Source organism: Miniopterus schreibersii (assembly GCF_964146895.1).
Source record: "Miniopterus schreibersii genome assembly, chromosome: 3".
Classification (NCBI taxonomy): domain Eukaryota; kingdom Metazoa; phylum Chordata; class Mammalia; order Chiroptera; family Miniopteridae; genus Miniopterus; species Miniopterus schreibersii.
The window spans coordinates 11947542-11955067 of NC_138103.1; the positions used below are offsets into that span (position 1 = coordinate 11947542).

At 39.8% G+C, this 7526-nt stretch overlaps 1 pseudogene across 1 annotated transcript; it reads right to left on the reverse strand.

Annotated features, from left to right (window-relative positions):
* LOC308554493 (large ribosomal subunit protein eL36 pseudogene) lies at positions 1-316 on the reverse strand (annotated as a pseudogene). Its single transcript has one exon. The product of its transcript is annotated as a large ribosomal subunit protein eL36 pseudogene (transcript).
* Positions 317-7526: the final 7210 nt, after the last annotated feature.

The window sequence follows — 7526 nt, forward strand, 5'->3', positions numbered from 1 at the left end:
TTAGTCCTTGGCTGCTGCCTTCCTCATGGCTGCAAGGACAATCCTCAGCTCCTCTCTTTTCCTCTTGGCACAGATGTGTGTCCCCACCCTTTTCTTGATGAATTTCAGGGCCCTCTTGTCCTTAGCAACCGTGAGCAGCTCCATAGCATGCCGCTCATAGGGGGCAAACCCACACACCTCTCAGATCATGTCCTGCATGAACTTGGTGTGCTTGGTGAGGTGCCTGCGGTGGTGGCTGTGCCTCGGCTTGCTCACGTTCTTGGTCACCTTGTTGCCCTCGTTGAGGGCCCATGGCCATGGGGTAGCACAGAGCCATGGCTGCTGGTGCTCAATTGCTGTTTCAGCAGAAGCTGTAGTTGATTTCTAATTTCATGCCATTGTGATCTGAGATGCTTGATATCATTTCAATCTTCTTGAACTTGTAAGAGACTTGTTTTGTGTCCTCACATGTGGTCTTTGAGAATGACCCATGTGCACTTGAGAGAAATGTATATGCTGCAGCTTTGGGGTGAAATGTTCTGTAGGTATCAGCTAAATCCATCTGGGCTAGTGTGCCATTTAGAGTCACTGTTTCTGTGTTGACTTTTTGTCTGGAAGATCTATCCAGTTAAGTCAATGGGGTGTTCAAGTCCACGACTATGACTGTACTGCTGTTGATCTCTCCCTTAAAGTCCTTAAGGTTATTATTGATAGGCCCTTATTTATTGCCATTTTAATTCTTTTATGCCTATGTTTCTCTCTCTGTTTCTTATTACAGCAGTTCCTTTAACATTTCCTGCAATGCTGGTTTGGTGGCGATAAACTCCTTTAGCCTTTTTTGTCTGGGAAGCTCCTTATTTCACCATCTATTTTGAATGATACCCTTGCTGGATAGAAGAGTCTTGGTTTCAGATCCTTGTTTTGCATTACCTTGAATACTTTATGCCATTCCCTTCTATCCTGTAGAGTTTCTGATGAGAAGTCAGCTGACAACCTTATGGGAGCTCCTTTTTAGGTAACAGATTGCTTTTCTCTTGCTGCCTTTAATATTCTCTCTTTGTCTCGAATTTTTGGCATTTTAATTATGATGTGTCTGGGCGTGAGCCTCTTTGGATTCTTGCTTGAGACTCTCTGTGCCTCCTGAACTTTTGTGACTTTTTCCTTGACCAGGTTAGGGAAGTTTTCTGTCATTATTTCTTCAAACAGGTTCTCTAATCCTTGCTTACTTTCTACCTCCTCTGGCATTCTTATGATGCGAATATTGTTACATTTCCTGTTGTCCCACAACTCCCTTAGACTATCCTGTTTTTTAATTGTTTTTTCTTTTTGGATCTCTGATTGAGTGATTTTTTTCCCTACCATCTTCTAATTCGCTGATCTGATCCTCAGCTTCCTCTAATCTGCTGGTTATTCCTTCCAATGGATTCTTTATTTCTGCTATGTCATTCTTCATTTTTGACTGGTCATTTTTCATAGTTTCCATATCTTTTTTCATGCTGTTGAGCATCCTTACAATCAGTATTCTGAACTCTATATCTGATAGATTACTTATCTCCATTTCATTTAGCTCTTTTTCTGGATACTTCTCTTGTTCTTTCATTTGGGGCTTGTTTTTTTGTCTCCCCATTTTGGCTGCCTATTTGGGTTTGTTTCTATGTATTAGGTAGGCCTGCTAGGACGCTCACTCTTTTTGGATGGTTTCTGGTGCAGGCCAATGTCAGACACTGTTTGTGACTGGCCTTGAGTACTCTTTTTGGAGTTATCAGTAACTCACGGCTTGAGGTCCCCTCTGTTGGGGCTGGGTGCATTTGGACAGGACCAAAATGCACACCAAAGTCTGCTTTTCCAAGGCCCAGGTTCAGAAGCAGATCAGGCAAAGACTCCAAGCACTCTTGAGGTCTGCCTCTGCCTGCAGGCTAATTAATCTGATTCTCTTAATGAGCCTCAGGCTGTAGAAACTCCTCTGGGTAGGGCAAGAAGTTTTCCAGCAGAGTGGGGCAATTGCTTCCCACTCAGGCAAAAGCTGCTTGGAAGTTAAATGTCTGCCTGCAGTTTGGGGGAAATGACTTGGCACAGGAATCCAGAGGGGTGCCCTCTGAGCTCTGTCTCCAGAGCCCACAACCCTAGAATCTCCTCACACAGCTCTAGTCCACTCTGCCTTCCCTCTGCGGGAGCCCAAGATGAGTGGCTGCACTTGAAACTTTGTGTGTTAGCTCTTTTAGAGGGTTCCTGCATATCCAGCTGTTTCTCCCTGGCAGACAGAAACCCAGCTTCTTTTCACAGCCAGATGTTATGTGGGCACCTTTCTCAGTTCTGGTGCTCTTGGCTGGGAAGCCCAGCCTGGGGTTTAGGCCCCAGAGTCCTCAGTGGGAATCCCCTACAGCTGAGATATCCCTCCAGACCTTCACCTGCTGCCTGTGGGAGCTAAACCAGCCCTCTCGCACCTCTGCATTTCCTACCAGTCTCTATGAAGTCTCCACTTTTCCTCCTTGGTTATGAGGGTGTTCTCCGCTCATCTTCAGTTGCAGTTGATTATTCAGGCTGATTTTTCTATATCTTAGTTTAATTCCAGTTTGGTCCTGAGAGAGTGTCAGTGTAGCTTCAACTCAGTCTGCCACCATCTTTAATCTCTTGAGTAGATCTTTAACTACTTTTTTTCATTTCATATAATTGGTCTGTTTAGCCTTTCTAAATCTTCTTGAGGCATTTAGCATTCACCTCCACCAGCCAATATCGAGCTCCCTCTCTGCATTCCAATCCTCTAACAGTGCTCCCTCATCCTCTATAGTGAAATCTGGTTCTCTTTATGCAGTCTGCTCACAGGAGTCTCATCATTACTTCCCTTTACAGTCACACATTTAACTGCTTTTCCCTTACCCCCAAATCCATTTAGTTTTGACTTTATGTAATATAAATGATTGTTTATTTTTTATTGCTTTTATTTTCCTAACTGTGTATTGTGGAAGAGTAGAACTTGTTTTGTACAGAGCCTAGCATTATCCACAGTTAGTTGTTTTATAAATACCTTGGGGTAATGCTATGGAGTGATGGGAGGGAGGGTGGCAGCAGGGGAGGGAACAGTTACCCACTGACCTCCTGTGCACAATCATCAAGCAGAGCCTCCTGCTGCACCACTCTATGATTGCGATGAGTGGCTGTGTGCCTGGGCTGGCTTGCTATAGGCCCAAGGTAGTTTTGGGCCTCAGTTCTACCCTCAGTCTGTGTAGGTGGTACTTAGGTGTGTGTGTTTTTCTTCTATTATTAAAAACACTGCAATGCCCGGCCGGGTGTGGCTCAGCGGTTGAGCATCGACTTAGGATCCAGGCAATCAGGGTTCAATTCCCAGTCAGGGCACATGCCCGGGTTGCGGGCTTGATCAATGATTCTCTCATCATTGATGTTTCTATCTCTCTCTCTCCCTCTCCTTTCGTCTCTCTGAAATCAATAAAGATATAAAAAAAACCTAAAAAAAAAACCACAGCAGTGAACATCCTTACATCTGCCTCCTTGCTCACATAGACCAGTAGAATTGTTATTCCTGCATGGATTGTTACCCACTTGTTCAGAGAGCAGAGATGGAGGACTCAGGAGGCTTCTTTGCCTCTAGCCTTACTTCTTGAAAGGAACCTGGTAGTTAGTGATATATATTCAGAAGTGGAAGAGTGGATGTGAACACTGTCCTGCTGAGGGGTTGGTTATCTATGACAGCCTAATGACAGCTAACTCAGGGCCTATCAATGCAGTTTACTTGAATTTGGAGAGATTCCAGTGTTCTCAACTCCCCATACCTTCTGATACTCAGAGGTAGAGATCAAGAATCTCCTCTGTCACTCTTCTCTCCAACACCTGGGGAACTGGACTTGCTGAGAAGAAATGTAATGTCTCCCAGTATCCCAGTGTTCTGGAGTGCTGAAATGAATTTTTACCACTGATGTCTTCTGCAAGATTCTCCCAGAGATGTCTGGAGCTGTGATCATAGAATAGAGTCATCTGCCATTGGGGAGTATGGTTAGGTGCCCTCTATAATATTGCACAGCAGGTAGTAGTGGTCGTTTTTGTGACACCAGTTGAGCAAATCATAGTCCCTAGTAAGTGTAATACAGAAGACAGAAAGGAGGAAAGAGTAGATGAGAAGGGAAACAAAGGAGCCCAAAAAAGAGGTGTGATTTAGGAGTAGTTGAGTGCCACCGTCAGTGATGGCTTTGGCTATCCCTTGGTGGTACCTGGGTCACAGGTAGCAATCCCGGATGTGGTATTCTTCATCGGAAACCTCTACTCTCTGCATTTGTTCCATTAAATGGCAATAAGGATAAACATGCCCTTTAACTGAATATACCAAGTGAGAAGTTGTCAGTAGGCTAATTACAGTGCTTGCAGATCAAAGATGGCTCTTTCACCAGAGATGTCACGTTGGTTTGGCTAAAGGTCCCGTTTGTGCTCATAGTCTCAAACTGTCCCTTAGGTACACAGAAAAGGGCAAAGGTTAACTGAACAGTCAAAATGTTTTAGTGTATTTTCCAGTAGTTATTTAGTTGTTCATTCATTAAGAACAATTTTTGTAAGAAATGATTTAAATAAAAGGTGTTTTTCTTTGTTTTTAAACCCTGTTTTTAAACTGGGTTGTTTGGGGTTTTGTTGTTGCTTTGTAGAAGTTCTTTATATATTCTAAATGCCTGCCTCTAATCAGATAAGTCATTTTCAAATATTTTCTCTCACTATGTGGGTTGCCTTTTCACTTTCTTGATAGTAGCCTTTGATGTGCAAAAGTTTTTAATTTTGAAGTCCAATTTATATTTTCTTTGTTGGTTATTTTGATATCATATCCCAGAAATCATTTACAAATCCAATGTTGAGCAGCTTTTACCCTGTGTTTGCTTCTAAGAGTTTTATAGTTTAGCTCTTATGTTAAGGTCTTTGTTGATTTTGAGTTAATTTTTATTAATAGGATGTGGCAGGGGTCTAACTTTATTCTTTTGCATGTGGATATCTAGTTTTCTCAGTACCATTTGTTGAAAAGACTGTATTTTTCTCACTGAATGGCCTTGGCACTATTGTTGAAAATAATTTGACCATATGTACAAGGGTTTATTTCTGGGTTCTTATTTCATTGGTCTATATGTTTGTGCTTTTTTGTTGTTTTTTTTTACAAAATAGTATGATGTCATTTTTATTTTTTAAAAGGGCTAGTTCACATGTATGTACACATATGTACACACACAAACATGACAAAAAGAAGAGAGGGAGGAAGAAAGAAAAAGAAATAGATACACAGCAACTTGTTAATTGTTATCATTCCACAGTTGTGGAATTGGTTGTTGTTGTCTCTTTCTTTGTTTTTCAATTTTATGCAATGATTGTATTATTTTTCTAATAAAAATGCTTTTGATAACCTTTTGTATCCTTCATAAAAACCAGATAGTAGAGTTTGGAGGTGTTTTCCAGAGTTTAAATTGTATGATCTAATTAACTCAATTTTTCTTTAATTTTTATTAAAGTATAGTTAGCATACAATATAATATCAGTTTCAGATGTACAGTATAGTGGTTCAGCATTTATATATCTTATGATGTATCGCCACAGTAAGTCTAGTAATCATGTGTCATCACACAAAGTTATCACCCCATTTTTTTACTGTATTTATATGTCTGTCTTTATGCTAGTATCACACTGTTTTGATTATTGTAGCTTTGTGTTACATTTTGAAATCAAGAAGTGTGAGGCCTCCAACTTTTTCCTTCTTTTTCAAGATTGTTTTTGATGCTTGGGGTTCCCTTGAGATTTCATAAGAATTAATGACATTCTGATTCCTTTCTCAGTTCCTTTTGTGTATATTCTCTATATTTTCTTTGTGGTTACCATGAAGATTACAGGTAACATCCCAAAGCTTAACAATCTAAATTGTGTTGATATCAACTCAACTTCAATAACCCACAAAAACTCTACTTCTATATAGCTCTGTCTCCCTCCCCACTTTATGTTATTTACATCACAAATTACATACTTACACATTATGTATCCACTAACATGGATTTATAATTATTTTTATGCATTTGTCTCTTAAATCTTGTAGGATATAAGAAGTGGAGTTATAAACCAAAATTATAATAATATTGGTGTTTACATTTGTCCATGTATTTACCTTTACCTTTAGCTATGTCTTTATAGTGTTTGTTATGTGCGATTGAGATGGCTCAGACTCCTAGTGACCCTAGGAATGAGTGATGTCCACAATGTCCTCTCCTCAGTAGCCCTGCTCAGCTTCTGTAGACTTATGCCTATGGCTTCTTTTATGGAGTAAATCCATCTCATATTTGTTCTTCCTCTCTTCCTGCTGCCTTCTATCTTCTGTCTTCATATAGCTGCAAGTTATTGTCTGGCGTACTTTCCTTTCAACCTGAAGGACTTCCTTTGGCATTTCTTTCAAGGTAGGTCTAGTGTAACAGACTCCATCAGCTTTTGCTTATTTGGGGATGCCTTATTTTCTTCCTCATTTTTGAAGGACAATTTTGCCAGATAAAGAATTCTAAGTTATCAGGCTTTTTTTTCTTTCAGCACTTTAAATCTGTCAACGCAGTGCTCTGGCTTCAAACATTTCTATTGAGAAATCAGCTGATTATCTTACTGAGGATCCCTGGTACATGATTAGTCACTTCTCTCTTGTTGCTTCCAAGATTCTCTGTCTTTGTCTTTTGACAATTTGACTACACTGAGTCGTAGTGTGGGTCTCTTTGAGTTTATCCTCCTACTGGTTCATTGAGCATCTTGGATTTGCAGATTCATGTCTTTCATATTTGGGAAGATTTCAGCAATTATTTCTTCAAATAACCTCTCTTCTCTTCAAATAATCTCTCTTCTCTATTGTTCTCTCTCTTTTTGTGACTATCAGAAGCTGTACATTGGTCTACTTAATGGTGTCCCACAGATCTCTTAGGCTTTGTTCATTTTTCTTTGTTCCTTTTTCTTTCTGATCCTTAGACTTGATGATTTCAGGTGTCTTCAAGTTATCTGATTTTTTTCTTCTGCCTGCTCAAATCTGCTAATGAACCTCTCTAGTGAATTTTCTAATTTGGTTATTGTAGTTTTTAGCGCTAGAGTTCTGTTTGTTTCCTTTTTATAATTTCTCTCTTTGTTGATATTCTCATTTTGTTCATATGTCATTGTCCTGATTTGCTTTCATTCTTTGTCCATGTTTTCCTTTAGGTCTTTGAGCATATTTAAAACAGCTGTTTTAAAGTCTTGCCTTGTAATCAGTCTTTGTCAGTGTTTGTGCTTCCTCAGGAATGCTTTTTTGCCAACTTATATTGTTCCTTTGAATAGGTCATGTTTTCTTGTTTCTTTGTATGCCTTTTGTTGTTGAAAATTAGGTATTTGAAAAAACAGCTACCTCTCCATGCCCTTGCAGACTGATGTTTTGCCTGGGAAGTCCTTTACTGATTTGCTCTACTTTCTCTGAGCCTATAAATTAGCTCCAGGTGAAAGGTTAAGGTCTTCTCTGTTCTTTTGATTTGATTTGATTTGATTTGATTAGTATTAACATGCTATGTATT